A 24,468-nucleotide genomic window follows, 5' to 3' on the forward strand; every position below is an offset into this window, starting at 1 on the left:
AAAATTATTTTAGCCGGACTATTAATACTGATAATCTTGGTTGCTTAAATATTGCATAATTTATTTTTTAAACCTTTCATAAAAAAAATAAATCAAATATAAGTTTTAAGGCAATTTTCGTAGATCTTTATAACTATTAGTTTATTATGGGACGTCCACATTACAATTTTCGTTGCTCCTTTAGTTTTCCTTTTATAGAATTTCTCCGGACTAGATCACATTAGTCTTAATCGTAAGATTTGCTTTAGGTTAAATAAATAAAATAAATTTTTTATGGCGCTAACATTTCGAAATATTAAAATTCCTAATAAAATATAGTCGCTGTGCAAGCTGACTCACTCTGACATAAATTAATTAACCTTGCTTTAATTAATAAAACAAGTCTGTGATGTTTTATGTTTAATAAAATAAATATATGATGGAATTAAAATATTGTATTTTTTTGTAATAGTAATGAAAGCTGCTTTTTTAATTTTTTACATGTAAGTGTTTTACATAAAGGGTTTGTATAATCTGTCATGTCTCAGCGTCATAAAGTCGGAAACGCTTGACATGTCAAATTTACATATTTTCCTTACCATCTATTATAATATTTTGATTGAGATAGTTATTCTTTATCAAGAAGGTTGCATCTTTAAAACATGTTTACAAAAATGAACTAGAAAAGAAAAAATATTCTTAATTAAAATAACAAAAACATTGTTAATTGAAACATATTTATATGTTTTTAATTATTATTTTATTTCGATGAAGAACACAAATACGGAATTTTAAGTTTATTCATGACGTAATGTCTTTTTAAATAAATCTTTTTTTATATTATATTCATCTGGTATCGGCAAACCAGTTATTGATACTTGATATAATAAATTATAATATCATTTATATATACTGTTTTGTATTTATACATATGTATATCATCTCCCGTATGGTCTAGTGGCTAGGATACCTGGCTTTCACCCAGGAGGCTCGGGTTCGATTCCCGGTACGGGAAGTTTTTTGGTTTGCATATATTTTATATTTGTTCCCTTTCAAGACGTATAACATTATACTTATTTTACTAATTACAATCTTATTGATTACGTGTAAATCCCTCCTTAAGCAACTACTATTAAAGTCTTCGTTCCCAAACCTCACATTTCATTCTCTTAATCAATTCGAAATCTTCATGGCTACAATCTATTTTCTCTCTAAATGTTTTATGTAAGTGTATAAGTCAACGTGATCCGGTTCTTTCCAGTTCACTCTAGTTCCACAACCATCCGTACTATCTGAAATCAAGAATCGAAGCGAGCGTTCGGTAGTTTGTGGCAGACAGATAAGCGTATCGGAGCCATTTTCAGTATAGCTGATAATTTCCGCTCCAAGATGGCGTCATTTACGCCAGATGGGGCGTGCTCTCTGTAACAGACTGTCGTAAGAGCCAATACAGCTTTTTAAATATTGTGACATATTATTTTGATAAAATATTGGTTATTTAGAATTAAATGTTTATGTAGGTTTATATTTACATTGATTAATTTTGAATGACCTCAATTGTAGTTTTTTATTGTAAAATTCTAGTTCTTCGTAGTATTTCTTGATTCCTAAGGCTAAACGGACGATGAAGATTAATATTTCTACTTCATAAGAACAGGTTTCTACTCGACACTACTCTAGATTTACGAGACTGATAACGTTTTCGTAAAATCTCCGTATATCGAAATGTTCTTGCAGGTGTCTAATGTTTAACTTTAGATGAACTATGAGCTCGGTTGGCATATTTCTATAAAGTGTTTAATTATTTAAAACTACATTTTATTCATTTAATAATGAACAGACAAGAAAACAATTTCTTTGTCGGGTATTTTTAAGCTTTCATTTTAGGGCCAATGGTACAATTAATAGATGGAAAACAAACAACCGCCACTAGAGAAATTGTTTTCTCTGACACAGAATTGCTATTGGAATTTTAAAGCCTTTTATTTAAGGTGTTCCTAAAAAATATCATATACATCAGTTTAGCAAATGTCGCCGTCTGTGGGACCACAGCTTTATCTTTATACTTGGTAAGTATTATACACGATTCTAAGCTCTATTTATAGCTGGCGAGAGTGAGATTTAAATTTCACTTCAATTTCTGAGATCGGTACTATCATTCAAGATGTTCATTAAAGCTTAAATGTAATTTTCTACTCTTTAAAGGGCATCATTTAATTAAATAATAATAATATAACATTTTCAGTGCAGTTTTTCTATAAAAAGCCTATATATAAAGTAACAAAAATATTGAAGCACTTCAAAATATTAACAAGGAATATTTCTCGTCGAGTAATTCAATAGATAAAAAGCTGTTTTATTTTATTCTTTGTTTTCATCACATTACATTAATTAAACATTAGCCTGATTAAGCGAAACCTCTGACTACTGCTCTGTGTTTTATTAACCTAAATTAAATTGAGATATATTATTAACTCAGTTTTAACACGATAACTTTAACCACTTCTGCATAAGTTAATTATCTAACTGATTTCTGGAACGTTTCTGGAACGTCTGTACAAGAAATAATTTCAAATATATACGTAAATATATATAGATTTTCAGGTAAAGATGTTATTTAATTCGTGTACAAATATTATGAAGTTTTTATAAAACAGTGAGATATTTTGTCTGAATATATAAACATATGTATCATCGAGCAGGCATCTGTCTCATACATTTATACACGTATTTATATCCTATGTGTGTAATCCAGCTTCAGCAATTGACGTCATAATTATTGCTCTAGAAATAGTTCATATCTTGTTTTGTATAATTTATGATAATTTGAAAATCAGTGTACGTACTGTAAGTAGTTTATGCAAATTTATCGAACCGAGAACAATGGAAAACAAGGTTTAATAAGACTTAATATTGATTTTTTTAAAAAACTTTAGAGCACGGCAACACGGTTTATTATTTATTATTTAAGATTTCAGTACAATATATATATATATATATTATTTATAAAGAATTTGATATACAAAAATATCTAACCGAGCCATTTGCTCTGATCAATTAAGAAATGGAAATTTGAGGCAGCACGGCGTAGCTTATGTTTACTCTAAATAATGTTAATGAAATTAATAAATAGAATATCAATACTTGGAATTAATAAGATATAAGAATATTTTCAGTGTAATTAAGTTTTGGTTCAGCTTTTAATATGAAGTTATGAAGTCGCTATGTAGGTAATAACAAAACAAAATTTATGAAAGTAATATTAAGCATTAAAAAGAAAAAATAAATGAGGTCGGTACCATTTAGAAGGCATAGGAGTTATATCTTTCAAGTGTTTTTGTTTAGCCACTCTTTTAAATAAGAAGAAGTAAATGAAGCTTTGTAACAAGTACAAAAATATTTAAGGGTCTCGTCATTCGCCCCGTCTACCAACGAAGTTGTGAAAGCTGTAGGGCTAACGTTAATAGTGATTTCAAAAAAACCCAATATTTTTATAAAATAAATAATTTTATGAAAACACAAACTGAGATGTCAGAAGTACGACAACATTGTAATTTTTGTCAGAAAGTATTAGATCATTGATTACACTCCATATCAGTGTTATACCGTAACCGAGTTTGTAAGTACAGTAAAAGATTTCAAGAAAAACTTGGTAATATGTTTATAAAATATTATATTTGTAACGAACTATCTTTAAGAATGAGTTTATAATAGTATCGATTACACTAGCTAGGATTAATGTATCTGAGAACATGATGTCTTTATATAATACATAACTCATTTCAATAATAATCTTAATAGTAGTGTGACGAGTTTAATAGGATCACGTCGTACTAACATAAAGTGAATCTTATTCAATAGCATCAACAAAGAACTGCTCACTAAACACTTCATTAGTAAGCTCGTGAACATATCTAACAACTGTACTAACAACATTATCATACATATTGTTAAATAACAGAGTTACCGTCCCCGGCAACTCAGTAACACGGTCTTATTCCCAACTGCGGCGGTTATTGAGACTCAGCTGTCGGAGGTTTTGATTATTCAAATCGTCACTTAACATACTTTAAGTGACGATTTGAATGTACTTATATACAGGGGTATACATATGACAAAGAAAGAAGTTTATGAACGACATTCTCAGTAAATTTTAACTTACATTACATCCTGTATTTTTAGATTAATTTTAAGACGTCTCACATCTTTTCATAGTACATTGTTAGTTACTCACTTTGAGACTCTTTCATTGTATGATTATAATTATTATATTTATAACCGAGGATTAACGAGGGCATCTTATTACATTAGATCGTTGCTTTATTTACTCATTATCTCAAGGAAGCAAAATGAATTCCCGTATCAGGAATCGAACCCGAGCCTCCTGGGTTAGAACCAGGTGTCCTAACCACTAGACCATACGGGATATGGGATATATCACTGGAATATTTCCACTTTAAATCATTTTAGGTTCTTGAAAGATTTTAAAGTAATGAATTATTATTATTTATTTTCTTCTAAACATACGATTGAAAAATGGATGTATCATTTCTTTGTCCATTTCACCGATCTTCTGTGAGAGGATGGTACTTCCCCGGTTTAGGAAACCTATGTTCGAGCTGTAGTCATATGATCACAGCTGGGTTCTACCACCTTTAAAATTCATAAATGGAATAAACGCAATCCGTTTTATACAATTCATTCTACGAAAATTCACTTTAATAGAGAAAAGTTATCAATTATTTACAATAAAAATTGATTAACTTGAGGATTCATTAAATGGTGTTCAAGGTAAAAACATATATAAAATACAATAAAATCATGCGTTTTTATCATGAACACAAAAAAGCGAATTGTTTTTTTTTTTTAATAGATCACTTTTGAATCAATTTATCTGAAATCACGACCGCCAGTTTCAAAATATTTTTGATTTCTTCCTGCGGGTGTCCATTCAAAAAACATGTTGTAATTAAATTTAAAAAATGATAATCACATTCAATGGACTTTTATGTTTCACTATATTAGTAGAAAATAATTTTTACCACAAAATATTTCATTGAGATTATACGATACAAATACTTTTAAAACTACATAGCTGATTTTTTTAGTATATATTATTTGAAGCGTATTTGTTGTGGAAAATACTTGTTATTTGTATCATAATAGTCATAAGAAGACTATTTTATAAGTTATTTATTGAGTTCGTGCACAGGCTTAATGTTTAAAAAGTATTGTTTACTTATTTCAAGAAACGTATTTCTAACTAAGGAATTATTAACACATCCGCAGTGTGACTATTTCTTTTTAATTCGATTGTCATGATATGATAGTTCAAATTTCCATTAATATATAAGCATTATATTAGCAATTTGATAAATTTAGTTGATGAATTTAAAAAGCGATCAGAATACTAGGAAAAAACAGGTGAAAGCTTTGTATTTTTGTATAATTTTGTTGCGTTTACAAACTTTAAACTATCTGTTGTAAGTTACAAGAAAACAATTGTGTTAAACTCATAATGTGTTCTATATTTATTCCTCTATATTTATATAAGACAAACTATAACGGTTAAATATCACTCAAAAAGCTTTTAAATCTAAATACACTACTAAGAAAAGTACATTAGACTATTAGATTATATTAAGATGATGGATCTCGCTTAGAAAAATGAAAAGTTACTGTTATAACTTTGACATCAAAATGAATAAACTGATACAAGGTATTGTAATATTATATTTGTAGTAAGTTCATGTATACATAAAATATCGATATCCAGAAAACTTGAATATTGATGTAGTTTTGAATATATTTTAAAAACAAAAATACTACCAACACATTTTTAGGCTCTACGCCTGCCGTATGAAATCGGTTATCGCGATCGGCGAATAACTGACATGATGGTAGTTCGGGGTAACATAACGTGAATATAACTTTCTTTTATTTAACAAACAAATATTAATAGTTATTTATGTTTTGGTTGCAAAGTATACGAGAAAAATCTTTCCTAACCTCGAAGTTGCTGGTGGTGATCATCTCTGTCTGATGATAGGAGAGCTGGCCAGCGTTAGACGGTATATCATGCCGTATGGCCTTCTTATGTCGGGAGAGAAGCTACATCTTATTTTATAATAACATGATTTTCCCATTTGTGTGAGATGCCTAATAAGTGTAAGCGCAAGTCAGTAGCTATAAGATGCAATTGGAGTGAAGTTTCACTAAAAGCTATAAGCGCTTTATAAAATAATGAATCTTCTAAGCCTGCCGCAGCTACCCAATACAAAATTTGAGGAAAAACCTTCGAAAGAAGAATAATGACAAAAAGGGGCCTCTGGTACCATCCAGTTTATTTGGAGAAGAAAACAAGAAGTTATTAGTTAGTCATAACAAAACGACGTAAGTCTAAAACGTCCCCTTAGAATGAAGAGTGTTAGAAAAATTGTTTACGATTTTGCCGATAACTTACTATTAAACCATAAATTCAACAAAAAAGGTCAGGTAGCAGGATATAAATGGTTACAAATGTTCTTGAGCAGAGATACAGATATAATAATAATAATAATATTGCCTTTATTTCCCGAATTAAAAGCAATTAAACATTATAAACACACACAATACAGATATTACACAACAAAAATCAGAAAGTGACTCCTTGGCTCAAGACAATGAGATAAATAAAACAGAAAATGCATATTTTAACTTATTGAAAGCGTACTTGTGCACGATAATAACGTATTTAAAGTTGCGTATTTAAAGGGAATAAGTCAGGTCTGTAATTAAATAGTCGTCTAGAGTATGTACTTGCTCAAAAAGGTGCTGTGTGTGAAGTGCAGAAAATTACTATGAAACTTGTGTTTGCGAGGACTGGCCTCAGTGGACGTTGTTTCAGTATTTGTTTCGAGAAAATTGTACTAAATTTGAACACTTGTACAGACAAAAATAAACTGTTTAAATAAATAAGATCAAAAACTATTCTGTGAATATAAGAACCATACGAATAGAATAATTTACTGCCATGGTCATCATACGGAGATGTTTTGGCGTGGAAGGCCAATCGAGATTTAAAATAATGTAATTTTTTAAGTGATCCTACAACAAATTGTTTTTACTTTTTTTTAAACTAACGCGGGCAACCGAGCAGACGGCCTACCTGATGGAGTACCGTTGCCCATGGACATCCGCAACATAGATTTGCGGATGTGTTGCCACCCTCGATTAGGAAAGAGGAGGAGGAAAAAGTGGGAAATGGAGGGAAAAGGGAAAGGGCAACCGGCTCCCTCACTCATCGGACGAAACGCAGCCACTAAAGACTACTTCTCGCTGATCTTCTGTGAGAGGGAGGTACTTCCTCGGAGACAGTCCATGTTCGAGCTGTAGTAACTTGACCAAGGCTAAGATCACCACCTCTATTATTGTTATTAATATTTTAACGTCGATTGTTCAAAGATTATTTACAAATACAAAGTTCTATAAAAAGATAAGGTTTTTTTACAGAATTTAATGAAAATTATGGCCAATCTCCCGGACATGTTCTAATAAATTAAGGTATTTTTTATATTTTTACAACTGTAAATGTATGTCACGGAACAATTACCTCATTATTACTTCATTAATATTTGGAAGTTATTTAAATTTTTTGCTACTGCTTATTGATTTAATTAGTTATGTTAATATTCCTTAGTTGTCACGACTTTTATTTAATTACATTTAAAGCAATTATCTAATACTTCTTAAAATTAATAAAAAATCAAGCTAAATGAATAAATGATTCATTCTTCATACCTACAATGAAAAGCCTCATTTTACTATGAATTCTGATTCAATGAATCAAAATTATCTACCCAAAGGATACCCTTAAGCATAATACTGTAACGATAATACTTAAAACAGGATTTTAACCGACAGATTTACTAAAATATTAATAAGATAACAAACACAATTATTTAAAATTAAAAGTAAAAAATAAATTCGTAAAAATGATTGAACATTTATTGTCATTATTAAAAACAACTTAGAATAAATAATCAAAGTCATAAATTTTAAAAATAAAATATTATTAGTTTTCATGAATAACTTAACTTTATTTTAATAATGTATTAATTACATCAATGATTAAACGATGGTTACTAAATTATAATATTACAAAATCATTTAACGTAATATTCAGTAATTAGTTTTAGTAGTGATATATTTTCATTTTATTTAATCATTAATGAAGCTCTTATATTACATACAATTAATATTATAAATGAACTTAATTAACATAAACTTACATTTAAAATTTAATTTTCGTGCAACATTTACGTATAAATATGAAAAAATCAACTTTTCAGTAATACAGAATACCTAGAGGTGAGATACTGCGAAAGGAGTCCCAAATATTACTCTGATTTCTTAAGCCTAAAATAGTATTGACAGTTTGAAAAAAAAAACACCAAGAAAACTGCTTCAATATCTGTTCGCATATTTACTGTAAAAATAACACGTAAGTAATTATTACTGTTATGAACAAACTGAAAATAATGATGTAAACGTATTTTGTTCCTAGACAGTTGTTGTATTTAAATTTAAATACATACAAATTTTTGACTAAATTAAAATTTATTCACCGTCCAACAACAATGAAAATAGACATAAAACTAACAATAACAGTTCTCGTGCTAAATTCTAAGAATATTTATTAGAAGATCCTTCACACGCTCCGATCACGTAAACGATATTTTTATTCTTATTAAAAATTATTCCCTTTTGATGTCATACAAAAACTTCATACACACATCGTCGTGATAAATGAAAAGGCAGAGTTGAAATAATTAACGGCTCATTAACTGTCAGTTTCAGAATATTTTGTTTTATTCGACGCAGTATTTCTGTCAAATATCATTTTAAAAAAATTCATTTAAAACATTACTTTCAAGTAATTATAAATTTTTTTATGCAGTGAGAGCAAAGTGATAAATTAACATATTTTTAAACAGTTATATAAAAATCATCTCTTAGATTGTAATCGTTCAGTAAACTCTAAGCCCAAGTTTTATTGTAGACTGGATAGGGCTTCACTGTAATTCTACTCCTTGATAGGTGGAAATGAGGGTGGTCAATCCATTATCTCAGTGACAGCCTATTCACTCCAGCCTTGAAGACATCTTAATTGTAATTGGAAGAAAACACAGATTCAGGAAAATTGTTTTTCAAGTAAAGAGGAGTGCATAGTTCACATCGGAATACATATAGTGTAAGTCTGAATGAGGAAAGATTCCTGTTCACACTTTTATAAAAATCAAATATCTTAGTTCGAAAAACGGCATTAGAGTTCAAAAATCAATACGACGTCTTGGGGATTTTCTGATATAAAACGTTTCTGCGTGATTTTGATGATAATTTAAAATAAAAACAATGTCCGCCCCCGGGTGGGCTCGAACCACCAACCTTTCGGTTAACAGCCGAACGCGCTAGCCGATTGCGCCACGGAGGCTTATACATGGTGTTCGTATATATATGGTAAAGAATTACATAGGTCCATTAGCTGATGCAAATACCATGATGCATTTTGAAAAATTAGAAGTTAGTAATCAGCCATAAAAATGTTCACAACTACGTTTAATAAAGTTATTTTGAAGATAAAAACCAATTTTAAGTAAATAAGACCAGGTACATTGTATTTCTTTTAACAAATTTTACAATGAATTTGTGCATATTATTGTCGTTGATAACAATCGATTACAAGTAAGTATTTAGAGCTTCGTCCAGATGCGAAGAAAATCTACAAAAGGATGGAGGCCCACCGTGCGTCTAGTAGTCCGATAAAAGAAAGGAGATGCGGGAGTTAAATCTTGTAATGCCCGTGCACACTTTCCAGAGTGTATCCTATAGAATACCGAGAGGCTGGCTATTTTTCCCCTGTGGTCTAGACCGACGAGATTGGATTTAATCAGGTTGTGGTAACCAATAAGCCTTTTTGCACTTCCCTATACTAGATCCAAGCAAGTGAGGTAACATTTGGCTGCGTCTGCCCAAATGTGATAGCAGTATTCTACAAACGACCTGACCTATGCTTTGTTTATACAAAGAACCTGTCAAGGCGCGTAGAACTGCAGCACTTAGTACAAGGAGCTCGAGTTTCCTAGCAGCTGTCTTAGCTTTGGACTTAATGAACCACGCAAAGTTAAGGTTCGATGATACCTCAATACCCAATATCTGAAGCGGGTTAGAGGATTCCAAAGAGACATTTCGAAAAGTTGGAGTAAAGCTGATCGGACTCCTCTTGGCGGTAAAAAGACACGCTTGTGTTTTGGTGGCGTTAAATTTCACAAGACTGGCAACTCCTCTTTCGGAGGCTGCCTGAACTGGGCAATGAACACGCTCTCCCATGGCCGCCCTTTCTAACGTTAATTAATCGCAACTAGCCCTAGGACTGGGTTCACATAACTCCACGACTGTGCTGTCATCTACGTCACAACAACACTCGGTAAAAGCAGATCATTAATGTGACGAGAAATAATTATCATTATCTGAATAATTCTTTGTTACTTAATATTTTTATTATATTATTGTTTTTGCCTATTCATTTTGACCTATTTATCCTTTTTTTCACAATTTTGCTTAAATTTCAACAAAGATACAATTAAATAAATAAAATGGAATTTCATAAGTGTTCATGATCATTAGGTATTTAGATATTAAATTATAGTAAGCGATTTATCAAATTTCTTCTTGGAGCCAAATTTTATAAGCCTCCGTGGCGCAATCGGCTAGCGCGTTCGGCTGTTAACCGAAAGGTTGGTGGTTCGAGCCCACCCGGGGGCGGATATTATTTTGTATAAATTATGATTATTTAAAAAGATGCTACGACGTTGCTTTTGGAACATGCATGACGAAATTGATTTAAAGAAATTCTTTTTTTTTTACTAATATGTTCCGTAAATATATTTTAAAGGCCATATTTTAAACAACTTTAACCTAACAAAACGAATAAAAAATATTTCCCGTACCGGGAATCGAACCCGAGCCTCCTGGGTGAAAGCCAGGTATCCTAGCCACTAGACCATACGGGATGTCATGAGCATTACAAAAAATCTAAATTTTACCTACGATTGAAATGTTTCCATGACGTGATTAGTTATACAATTCAAAACATGTTCAATAAAGAATTAATCTGCATTAGTTATTAATCAATCTGGGATCATAAATAATAGACGTCTGATTCACATTATACATTTTAATAATATAGATAAAATAAATATTTTTACATAATATTTTTGAACGTTCGAGTTAGGTTTGCTGAGGTTAGATATAGATACACTAAAGGACAAAATAGTTATATAAATATTATTTTTCTATTTATATATCGGACGCGATTGATATTATTAATTATTTAATATGAATTAGTATTAATAATAAATAAATTAGTAGTGTTAAAATATAAAGTGACCTGTAGGTATTCATTCGTTTTAAAAGAAATAAGTATTTTTCGGATGAACTACGCGTGATTTATTTTTGTAAAGAACTACATACTCCCGACGTTTCGGTTACTTAACAGCAACCGTGATCACGGGCAGACGAGCTGTTATTGTTACAGACGCACTGCCGACGCTGGTAAACCCCAAAGAACTCACGATGAGGTGGTAATACAAGAGAATGAGCCTCCAACTTAATTTACGTAATATTTTAATTTCTTCGATTTTGACCTATAATTTACATAACATTTTTTATTTATATAATTTTTTCTTATACAAATGAAATACGTTAGCCTTACTTCATGTTTGTGTATTTGTCGTATTTTTTTAATTATTATTAGGTAAGGTTATTAGTTTTAGCTTTACTTGGGTCAGGATTTTTTATTTATTAAATGTCAATGAACACTTTTTTAGGTTATATAAAAACAATTTCTTAAAAGAAACATTTGATTTTATTTATTTCATTTCCAGTATTTTGCACTGACCCCTTGAAATTATTTGTTAAATGATATACATATATTATATGGGGTTTTCCAATAGGGACGCTTGAACTTTGACAGCTGATTGCGGCCATGTTGTTTGAGTGACAGCTGTCAAATGCAGTGTGTTATATTCATTCCGTCCTCCCAAACCACCATGGCAGGTGACAGTGTCGAGCAGCACGTGCAAATCATAAAATTGTTTTATGAAAATGGGTCTTCAGTTCGAGCAACGTTCCGCGCACTTCGCCCGTTTTACGGTCGCGATGATCGTCCTGCCGAGTCGACTATCCGTCGATTGGTGGACAAATTCGAGTCAACCGGGTCAGTTAACAATCAGCCGGTTCCCGTGCGTCAACGTAACGCGAGATCTGCCGAGAATATCGCCGCTGTGCGCGACAGTGTCCTCGAAAACCCGCGGCAGTCAATTCCGCGTCGCGCACAGGAACTCGGCCTTTCGCAGACGACAACTTGGCGAATTTTGCGTTGTGACTTGAGCCTGCACCCGTACAAGATCCAGCTGACCCAAGAGCTCAAGGTTAATGACCATAGACAGCGCCGTGTGTTCGCTGACTGGGCATTAGAGCAGTTGGAAGTTGACGCCGATTTTGGCAAAAAAATCATCTTCAGCGACGAGGCGCATTTTTGGATGAATGGCTATGTCAACAAGCAAAATTGCCGTATTTGGGACGAGACCAATCCACACGAGGTTCACCAAGTGGCAATGCACCCGCAGAAAGTGACTGTTTGGTGCGGATTTTGGGCCGGAGGCGTGATTGGTCCGTATTTTTTCGAAAACGATAATGGTGTGGCCGTCACCGTCAATGGTGAGCGATACCGGTCGATGATAACCAACTTCTTTTGGCCTGAAATCGAGAATATGGATCTGGACAACATGTGGTTTCAACAGGACGGCGCTACGTGCCACACAGCACACGCTACGATGGAAGTTCTGCACGAGCAATTTCTGGACATGGTCATCTCGCGCGGAGGCGACGTGAACTGGCCACCGAGATCGTGCGATTTGACCCCGCTGGACTTTTTCTTGTGGGGTTTTCTTAAGTCGCAGGTCTATGCCAACAAGCCGCAAACCACCGATGCCCTCAAAGTCAACATACGCCACGCCATCGATCAAATACAGCCCGATTTGTGCGCCAGAGTCATCGAAAATTGGACCTTTCGTGTGCGCGCCACCAACCGAAGCCGTGGCGGTCATTTGAATGATGTCATATTCCATACATAATGGGGTCGATAGACCTTCCAAATGAAAAAAAAATTTTGCAAATATCTTTCCTACATGTATTTTTTTTTGCATTTCAAAGATCAAGCGCCCTTAATGGAAAACCCTATAGTTTTAAGTCATGACGTTGTTTTATGACGCAAGAAAGAGAAAAGTGTTTAAAACGATTTACTAAGAAACTACAAAAAACTAATAAAACTTAAAGAAATACTCTTAATTTAATAGAACTGGAATATATTAAACTAAGAGGAATTAACTACAAATTTTAATTCATAATTACATATAATGAAATAGTTTTATAAATGTAAACATTATTATTATGTTAACCACTAATCATATTAGAGTTTAAAATAATAAGTTTATAATTCCAAAAGGTTTTAATTTTGGAACAATTTTACAGCATCATTTGAGTAGCAATTTCATCTAAAAAAAATCTATGTAATATCTAAGCGCAACATAAAATGTCAATCAACAAAGCTTTTAACGTGAACATTATAAATGAATTCATTTACAAGAGGGATTTAGTTAATTTGAAATAATTTGTCGTTGAGTTGTAATTTTTTAAATATTCCTCATGTTTAGCTTTAAAGACATTGAAATTCCTGCCTGAGATCCGATTAGTATACAGTATGGATAGAAGATCCTAAGGTTATGACTTTTATCTTATATTTGATTTTTTATTTAGTGGAATATATGACGATCTTTAAAAGATTTTATTATAGATTGGGACTTTGCAACATAGAAAATATATAACAAATACAAAATAATGTAGTTTATGAGAGTAAGGAAAATTTATATTTAACAGAATTAGATTAGTTCAAAACGCAATAATAAGACTCTTGGTTGTCATGACGAAATCATTAATTAATTAAAAAAAAAAAAATATTAAAAAATATTTTGGAACGAAAATGCAAGCAAGGCCTATGGTCATGACATTGTTAAATAATACTTAAAATGATAAGAAATTCCGCTTCTTAAAGTATTTGACTTGGTAAAAATTATTATATTACTAACTATACAAAATATATAACCCCCCTCCCCCTGGGTATAATACAACAACCAACCTTTCGTAACCAGTGTATAGCGGCTACGAGTAGGCTAATAAAGTTTTTTATTTCCTTACATTCGTTAGTAAACTTAAAGTGGCCTCTAAACACAATTATAATACTTAGTAAAGGGCGAAGTGTTGAATGAGAATAACTATATTAAAGTTATATATCACAATAATGTTAAGGACTCAATAGATGTAGCTAATAAAAAAATTGTAAATCAGAAGCGTACTGGTAAGTATTATTTGTTATTTAAAAACACGGTTTAGTCATTCAGATAAAAAGAGTTGTCAATCAAAACCTTAAAAAAAAATTGTTATGTTAAAAAAAAAAAAACTAAAAGATAAAAGATAAAAATCTCAAATATAAAAACTACGTTTTAATTTTAATATGACGTAGTTGTTTTCAAAAAAACTTGGTTTTTACAAAAAATCCAAGGCTGTTGTGCTAAATTAATTATATAAAGGTATTCTTCTCCAGTAAGAGTTTGATACAGTTTTATAGAAAGAAAATGCTTTTGTGTCGAAGTTCTTAAAGTTCTTAGGATTATTTTAGTGAATCAGATTTAAAGATTTCGAACAAACAAGTTAACAGTAACCTACAATAGCACAATTAATTATTCTTTCCACGTAATATTTACGTTACAAGGAAAATGAATTCGCTTTGATGATCTGATATTAATAGAGATACTGAATGATAATAATATTTTTTGTAACATAAAATTCACAAGACTTTCTTACGGACAGAAAATTTTTGATGTTGCTGTTGAACAACTTAAATAGTGGAACCAAAATTTAATATCACTTACAAAGTCCCTTCATAGTAAAAAGTGAATTTTAATCTTGTTAAAACCGACTTAAAAATATTATTGATTTATTTGCAAATATTTATAATTTGTGTTTTTTTTTTTGTACTTGTCCTGTCACTCTGTAAGAACCTAATCTATTAAATGTACTTTTCAAACTTCATATAAAGATATATAAATGATAATTTTCCAGTACGATATTTTTTTGTTTCGTGTCTCAAATAAAGATAAAATGTTGCATATGCATTTACATACTTAATAATTACTTATCTTATCGAATTTATAATTTAATTTAATGATGTCTAATTAAAACAATATATTCATGTATAAGCCTCCGTGGCGCAATCGGCTAGCGCGTTCGGCTGTTAACCGAAAGGTTGGTGGTTCGAGCCCACCCGGGGGCGGACATTACTTTTGACTCGTCCATAGCGTCTGTGAAAAATAATAGTGAGAACGAAATGTTCATTAAGACAGACCAGGTTGATTATTTAACTTGAACTCATAAGCGTGTATTTTTACTATATTTTATGTATATGTCTTACCTTTTTGTTACATCGTGTCAAAAAAAAGGAGATATATTTAAGAAAGTATTTGATATGATCTGGGAAAACTTTATGATTTAAACGAATCAAACGTATAATATATAACGTTTTAAGTATTTTGTTAATGACTTCACATTTGAAGATGTAAATTTAACACATTAAATTCCTTCTTTGTATATTTTATAAAGTAACTGTCTCTTTGAAAATATTTTATTACTTTATCGACACAATATTTAGTAATTAATACTTGAAGGAATTGAGTTTCTTGTTTATTGTTTTAAATAAATTCTAAGTGGAAAACAGAAAACCATCACCAAAGTATAAAGTTTATTGAGGTGAAAGGTAAAATAAACAAGAAAAAGGTTTTTTAAAAGCTTTATGAGCATTTAGTAAATAAATCGTTCGTCAAGAATAACAAACTGGATATATTTAGGCCCAGGATCACCAATCATTGTTAAATAAATAACGTCTTGTTAAGGCGTTTGACGGACTGTCCAAAGCGCGGTGGGACACAGCGTCCCACCGCGCAGTAATGCCTGTTTAGATGTCTTAACAAGACATTAATATTAATTCCTGCTCTTGAGGTCCGTCAAATGGCTAACGGACTGTTAATATATTGTATTGTCAAAACTGAAATGTCCAATCCTACCCTGATTTTATGTAGCCCTAGTAACAGCGTTTGTTTTACTATTTTCGCCTATTTTATTGTATTTATTGATGAGTTAAAATTTCTTTTTCATATGATCGAAAATTTTGCCCCCCGGCTTTTCCATGACATTGCAAATTAGGTACTCTTTTCATCACTTACAACTTGAGCACAATTTATGTTTATATTTAAAACACAATAAATTGGCATCACGATTTTGACAGGTTACATCTAGTAAACTGAAAAGAAAGCTTTTTGTGTGCCAAATCTATGCAATCAACGATATATACAATTTGGTCGCATTATCTAACAAGTGGCGTATAGAGGAATATATACGATCAAGGGATAAAGTGGTGCATCGTAGCAAACATGTCGTATTAAACCCTACAACTTCAATTTGGTCGTCTTATCATAAGAACGAATAATTTGGTAGGCGGTCATTTAACGTGTCATTTAATAATGCCTTGTTAATTTTTCGTCGTGGGACGTAAATATTTTGACAGACAATTATATTTTTGAAGGTTCGTTAGTATGCCTCGTTTAGATTTAACAATCAGAGCTGGGTGGAACTGGGTCTTAAAGTGTCAAATCATTAAAGAACAAATATACAAATTAACAAAAATATTAATCAGATTGCTAATTTGAAGTTATATTTTTTTAGAATAATAATGAAATTTAATCAAAAACACCCATACGTCACTCTTTATCGGAACGTTGGGTTCCCCGTTTTTTCAATTTAATTATTTTTAATATTTTTATTTAGTCCCTGCAGACACGGTTTAAAACTTTTACAACTACCTCAAAGTTAGTGTTAAGTGAGATAAGAGATTTTTATATCATCAGAATTCTATCATATTTCATTCTTAAATTATTTTTAATATAAATAAATATCGGCAGAATTGTTATTATTTATATATATATATAACAAATTAGTATAATAATAGTAATACATTAGCGAAGATAAAGTGATATAACCCGAGAACTGCTGTTGTCGTGAAACAATATTTCTACGTAAGCGCTTACAATATATAAAAATAAGTCCACAATGATTGATGAAACTAGTGTGTAGTGTATAACATAAAATGAACAATAAAATTTATCTCAACAAACCAACTGTAATCTAAAATGTTATATTGTCACATGACACTGGTGGAAATATGAATTGAGTTTAACGAAATATACAAAACAATTTTTATTCACTAATATCTTGTGTTTTTTATTGATATGGTTCTGAGAGCCATTATTCCCTATAAACGACAATATTTGAAGACACAACGGTGTACATATGGATGAGATTCCATTAAAATGTAGTGAAAGTGAAACAAATTGGGTTGGGAAAATAACATCCTAATAGGAAATCTATTGCAACTTGGTATGACTTTTTCACATTAGATCCTACATAACTCACAGCTTTTATATTCTCAATGCAACGATAGTGTTCTAAATTGTTTCAAACTATGTTTTATAGTTGGATGTGGCATTGAGTAAATACCAAAAAAGACAAAAAACGATACTTAAAAATATATATATATTAAACACTGATCTGCTAGTTGTCACCCTTGGTTTTTAGATTGCAGTACGGGGTTAATGGTAATAGATTTCTTGTAAAATTTATCTTCAAACAATTTATCATAACCCACAAATGCTTTTTCGTTACTGTCAATATTATCCTTTAAAGTGAGACCTATTTTCATGTTATCTCATTTGTTCTAGTAACATTAATTGAAAAGGGATAAATAAATTCCTAGATTCATTAAGTACTTTTTCATTTTTCAAAGGCAGCGTTTAACAAGATTCTAGTGTAATCTTTAAAAGTGTTTCTTAAAGTATGTCGTGTACCTAAAGCTAAAAGATAATAATTAGTTTATTATCAAATTACTCCCAAACAATAAGTTAAAAAATATTCTAGCAAATGACCGTTTATTTAATAGATTCAATAAACATATTCACATATATTGCATTAACTGTCTTTCGATATGGTTAATTTTGCTAATTTATCATTTTGCCTTCATTTCGTAAAATATTTTTAATATAATATTTTTACTTGTATAATAAAATAATAAAAATTATATTACTAAATAATGTCACTAATGTTACACAGGCTTACAATACTGTAGTTTGCTAAGTAACTAGTGTCAACTTGCTATCATTTATCAAGTCTACAAGTAAAAACAGTTTAAATGAAAAACTGAGAACAATGTTTTTCTTATTGTAAGTATTATAAGAAATAAGAGACTGCGAGGTTTCTTACATCCGTCCCACCGATAACACTCAACTAAAAACTATGAAATTTTAATTTTATCGTCAATGACTAAAAGATGATCCTCGTATATTTTTCCTTAATTTTAATGTACCTTTTCTATGCATAGATTTCAAGCAGAACATATGTAGTAGAAGCCATAGAAATAAAACAATACCACTATGAGAGCATAGTGAGGTTAAAAGAAAAACAGTTCACAATATGAGTATAGCCTTTTATAATTTATATTTTTTATTGTATATAATAAGACTATGTTTTTGATTTTAAATGAAATATTTCTATTATTTTTTGAGTTTTTCATCACTTCTTTAGATTTTTCATGGCTAAATATTATAATAGCTTTGAATGTGATTAAGTATTTATTGTATTTATTTGTTTAAGTTCTTATTGTATTAAATTCTTGTGGAAAATAATCTTTTCGTCTAGTGGTTATTATATCTTCCAGCCTAGACTTCCGGTTATAGATTTTTAAGACTAGTCACCATGGGTCTGGATCATGTATTACCTCTATGTCTCGGTCACTTTTTTCCCAAAGGAAATCTAGACTGAGTACTGAAGTTAGACGAACTGCGTTATTGCAGGTAGAGATACGGAGATACTTACATTAGTATCCTACACAATACTGTTAAGGTCAGAGTAACCTAACAAAACATTACATCAATGAAATGTAAGATAAATAAAGTATATAAATAAATGATTCAACAGTAATAAAACTGATATTTAAGGCTTTAAAAGGTATCTAATATGTTCTCATAAATTTTATTTTACTAGACATGGGATCAAACACGGAAATCCCGTAAATGATGGCGCACATCAATCAACACGGTACACCTCTCTTTGCCCTCGTATTAGCTGTGCTAATTAATGAATATTACGACTTATGACCTCATGTTAATGTTTAGTTTAAACGTTGTTGTTTTATCGAATAATTTTGTTTCTCCATAAAGACAAAAACCATCCTAACATTTAGTATCATGCCAAGTAATTGAAAAAACTAATTATGTTTATTTTATTTGGAAAGTTTTCTATATTAAGCAAACTTTTGCGAAGACCGTAAATTAAGAATGGAATTGTATTATTTGATTTCAAAATATCCCGTGAACGCCAACTCAGAAAATACGAAACCTTATAAAATTAAATAATAATTGCCTTTTATTAGTGGAGGAAATCTGATGTCTTAAGCCTATGACCTACTTGTGGATAGTTTGAAAACATTTTGGTTTTTTACTACTTGCTCGTACTGCAAGCACGTATCCTTCAATATAGACCTTTGGTCATCTGATCATTGCCTGGTATACAACGAGGCACAACTAGTTCAAACAATGATTCCCTGTCCACCAGGAAGACGTCTTGTATGGTTTTATATGTCAGTAGACTGGGATGCATTGAGAGAATTTTAGGCAGCTCTGTTATTTGCACGTGCGGCAAGTTATAACCTTGGTTTGGTAAGTCGATCGCAGTATGGGTACACTCGAAACAGTTCCAAACATCAAGCTTGATCTACAGCATTATCTGCGAAGGATTCAGAGACCTTCGAATTAAAAAGGGTTTATTATGCGGCTTCCAGGTTTCGTACGAAGGAGATTGCCGAAACAAAGGAGGAAAATGCAGAATTAGTGAGAGCCTATTAGATTCCCTTCGAGAATTAATCCTCTTGTTCTCTCGGTAGAGCGGTGAAAGAGAATTTCTGTCCGCCCTCTTTACTACGTTACGGTACGATATCCCGCCTGAGGTTTCCCAGAGGGTTACAACATAAGGTATTTCAAACATCACGCGTTCAGGTACCCTCTCCACAATCAGGGCCGGTAAAGCATCCGCAACACCGGGACCGATGACTCCTGATGATGACAACTTCCCATCAGGTAGGCACGTAAAGTAACGTTTCTCGCAAAACACTTATACATATTCGCTTCTGATTCTGTCATGACGCTAACAATATAAAAAATCTCAATCTATTAAGTTTATGTGTACTGTTAGGAATTGTACTATAGTGAGGTTTTGAAAGAATTCCGAGTGTTAGAGTTTTGACTCAATTGTTGGTATTTTAATTAATACTTTATTTTAACATATACAATATTAATTTTAGGTACTTCAACAGAATAGACTAGTAATTATAAAAGGAAATAATCAAATGGGCTACTTTTTTACATATATGACCTCCCACTAGAGGGTAAAATAAGTAAATCAAAATTATATTACTTTACAAATAAAAGTACATTAAATTATGTTAAAAAATAAGCACTTTCAGTTTTTTCAAATAAAACGACTCAATCACTCCTTATCCGAAAACTAAATGTTAACTGAAAAAATAATCGCCCCCGGGTGGGCTCGAACCACCAACCTTTCGGTTAACAGCCGAACGCGCTAGCCGATTGCGCCACGGAGGCTACGACAATAGGAAGAAAATCATTCTTGTGGCCCATTATTTTATTTTACTTAATCTCGATAATTTTATATTTTTTCCTGTTGTAGAGTCCGAATAATTTTGTATTGAAAGAATAACAGAGTGGTATCTAAAAATATATTAATATAAAATTACATTTAACCATCTGAAGGTAGACGATGTACTTTTCAAGTTACATAATTATGATGATGCATGTAAGGCAATCAGTGATTTTTTAACAGTTTGAAAAAGTTACATTTGGATGACCAGCTGGCAGCAGTAGACTGCAGAGTTTGTTATCTTTTATTATATACAAGATTTTATGCAGTATTTTTGATCCTTTACTTTAATTACAATCTCAGTCAGCGATAAAAAAAAACACTCCCAATCGTCACATTATCAGGTTATCAAGTGGTGGTAGCTGTGAAATACGTGTGAAAAACGAATGCATTTCTTAACGGCAGGCTCTTCCATGGTTAGAGAACATGAAATGTCATTCCTTTCTTGCTATTTAATCTACTTTAAATTAGTGGTTTATCCTGGCTTTAGCTCCGCATTATGTCCCCACAAGAAAGTCAATACCTTGTTTCTAAGTTATCTAAATGCTATCCGGGTAACTTATCTACTTTACTCCCTCTTTTTTTTGTTCCAGATATCAGTATAATATCAAACTTACCAAATGTTTATGTATATTATTGTAATTTTAAGTGAGTAGTAATTTTATGTCGAACTTACTAATAGCACTTTGAAATTTCTGATCGTTTCTTGATTAAACTAAGACAATAATGATCGATAAGCGACTATTTGGTTTAGGGACTATTAGTAGAGATAATTTATAGGTAACATTTCCACATTAATATGAGTTGGAAATCTAAACGTCATTAAATTATTAATTTTAATTTCGACTGGATAGTACTTGCCTATCATTCCACCCGTTGGTAGGTGGAAATGAAGTCGTTGGAAGCGAACGCACTATTTCAGTAATAACCTATTCATAATTTTCTTGACGACAACAAAAATATTACTAGAAGGAAACACAGACGCAGGTAAACTATTCTAATCTTCTCTGTGTGATTTTATTTTCTAAACTAGTTGTTAGGATAGAATTGCTTTTTATACTGAATTGATCTGTTGTTCACTAAAATTGGACTAATACATATTTAGTTGGAAAGACTAACTCTTCATATGTTATTTATAGTTATTAGTATCTTTATTATATTTTATGAAATATATGCTCTGCTATCGGATCTTTGTAAAGGATGTCGAAAAGTTATAACATTATTATAAGTGTAATTACTAAATAAATGTTTTATAAATAAAATTATTATATTTTATATAGATTACCCATGTTATAAATCTCATAATTAACAGAAATTACGGCTCGTCTTTAATTTAGGTAACGACCTAATTATTTTACAAATAATTCAAAAGCAAAAATCCTAAATACTTAACATAGCGAAGCACAAAAGTAATTACTAAATTGTTTGAACAAACGATTGAACGAGTGGAATTCCGAATATTTATCAAAGCTTTTAAGAGATCCGTGAGTTACTTGATCGCTGGCCAAATTGTGCAGTCCACTTTTTCATTATCATTTAAAGATTTTTCATACATTGACAACTAACGAAAATTCTGTTTTTATGAGTAATAAATATAGTTCTAACGTAATTTAATGTTAATTATCTTCGTGCAAGATAGATTCGTTTCTTACCTTTATATATCGAATATTCTGTGATACGATTACCATCAATTTAAAACAGTCGTGACGATATCTTGTGACTGTTCTCTGCACCTACATGTTTTAAATTCGTTTGGCGTTGAAACCCTACATTCAACTTTATGGCTGTTCTCTTTGATTTATGTTTGTTGTTAATACATCCGTTGCAAGCGTGATTTAAAAAAAAATCAGGTCTTTAATTTTTTTATTTGTTAGTCACAGTGCGAGAATAAGCAAAGTGTTACTAAACTGTAAAATTATTATTTATCAAAACAATTTTTTTCAGATAATTTTATTATTAATTAGTTTATTCATTTAAATTAATACAATATAATATATTCTTTATTAACAGTATAATTTACGAAGAAATATAGTATAAGTTGTCTGACAGGTTTTCAGAAAGTAATTGATATAACGGTTTGTAAAGCGACGTCCATTCAAAAAGAATTTTGAATGATGTGAGGAGATAAAAATAGTATTGGGATAAAGGAGTTCTCCCTCAACTAAATAAATAAAATATAAGATAATAATAGTATCTACTTCAAGGTAATCTACTTTAAGGAAGTTATATTAAGAGTCGAGGAAGTCAATTACAAGTTGCAGTCAGTTCATTTAAGAAATGTTTCACCACCTTTGTAGTGACTATTTGGAATGATCGATGAGAGAAAATTAAGACTGACAAGAGATTCTATAAAATATATCGAAGAATATGGACCCTCAAATACAAAGTGCTTATTGATGTTTCACCTTCGTTATTGCAATGATCACAAACAATTCCCACGCATTAATGAACAGATATCATATCCAGGCATTAGTCACTGAAACCGGGTCACTTGTTTCAGCAACATAAATACGTCACAACCATGCCGTAGCCTCGTGAATAATGTAACTGCAGCTTTGAAGTAATTAACGGCTTATTAGCTGTCAGTCACAGGTTATTTTTGAAGTGGCATAAAGTTAAAATACAATGCAGAGTGCTTTCTATCATATGTGCATTAAAAATAGACGAAAAGTTGAAATCAATTAAATGAAACTTATATTTTTCAGATATACTACGTGAGCTTTATTTTTGGTTAAAACTACATACTCCCGACGTTTCGTGACCGTGATCACGGGCAGACGAAATGTGATCACGGTTGCCGAAAAGTAATCGAAACGTCGGCAGTATGTAGTTTTTTTACAAAAATAAAGAACGCGTAGTATATCTGACAAATATTAGTTTCATTTAAATGAATAAAACTCGCGAAAGTCTTAGATCTCATTATTTGAAATCAATTATGTATCTCTCAAAAATATTTTTTTTAATTCACGAGAATTAGTAATTTTTCACTTTAATAATATTAGTCCGTTACATAAAGAAATGTTGTCAATGCAAAATAAATATAACATCTTTAAAATTAATAGTGAAACTATAAGAATCGCCTCTGTAATTTGCACAATAATTTTGTTCGATTTAAAATTTCAGTACTTGTGTCTTTAATTGAAGAGTAAAGTAACTCAATAAATAAATCAGTAAAGTTGTAAAAGATGAAGTTATTTATCTTGCTTGTATAATCTTTACAAAAAACAAAGTACAGAACAAAAAGTCTGAAACCTATTTTAGAACCTTCTGTGCTTTCAAGATGCTTCGAATATATATATATATATATATATATTCGAAGCATTCGATATATATATATATATATATATATATATATATATATATATATATATATATATATATATATATATATATATATACACATATAAAGTTTGTATTTTAAATCAAGTAGTTCATAATCACTCAAGTTATTTTAGAGTAAACCTTATTTCAACTCATTAAGCCTGATGAATGCTTAAAAGTTCTGAATAATTTAACGACATCTCATAATATTTGGATTCCGTACTTTCGACATCTTAAATGCAATATTTTATA

The 24,468-nt window shown here is 30.9% G+C and overlaps 6 non-coding genes across 6 annotated transcripts; 3 read left to right on the forward strand and 3 right to left on the reverse strand.

The window, feature by feature from the left end:
- The first annotated feature begins 922 nt into the window (after nt 1-922).
- Nucleotides 923-994, forward strand: Trnae-uuc (transfer RNA glutamic acid (anticodon UUC)). The gene has a single exon. It is a non-coding gene; the product is annotated as a tRNA-Glu (tRNA).
- An 8,383-nt stretch (nt 995-9,377) lies between these two features.
- Nucleotides 9,378-9,451, reverse strand: Trnan-guu (transfer RNA asparagine (anticodon GUU)). The gene has a single exon. It is a non-coding gene; the product is annotated as a tRNA-Asn (tRNA).
- A 1,257-nt stretch (nt 9,452-10,708) lies between these two features.
- Nucleotides 10,709-10,782, forward strand: Trnan-guu (transfer RNA asparagine (anticodon GUU)). The gene has a single exon. It is a non-coding gene; the product is annotated as a tRNA-Asn (tRNA).
- A 176-nt stretch (nt 10,783-10,958) lies between these two features.
- On the reverse strand, nt 10,959-11,030 carry Trnae-uuc (transfer RNA glutamic acid (anticodon UUC)). Its single transcript has one exon. It is a non-coding gene; the product is annotated as a tRNA-Glu (tRNA).
- Nucleotides 11,031-15,335: 4,305 nt separating this feature from the next.
- Trnan-guu (transfer RNA asparagine (anticodon GUU)) lies at nt 15,336-15,409 on the forward strand. The gene has a single exon. It is a non-coding gene; the product is annotated as a tRNA-Asn (tRNA).
- Nucleotides 15,410-20,766: 5,357 nt separating this feature from the next.
- Trnan-guu (transfer RNA asparagine (anticodon GUU)) lies at nt 20,767-20,840 on the reverse strand. Its single transcript has one exon. It is a non-coding gene; the product is annotated as a tRNA-Asn (tRNA).
- Between the last annotated feature and the right edge of the window lie 3,628 nt (nt 20,841-24,468).

This window comes from Danaus plexippus, chromosome 26 (assembly GCF_018135715.1).
Source record: "Danaus plexippus chromosome 26, MEX_DaPlex, whole genome shotgun sequence".
Lineage (NCBI taxonomy): Eukaryota > Metazoa > Arthropoda > Insecta > Lepidoptera > Nymphalidae > Danaus > Danaus plexippus.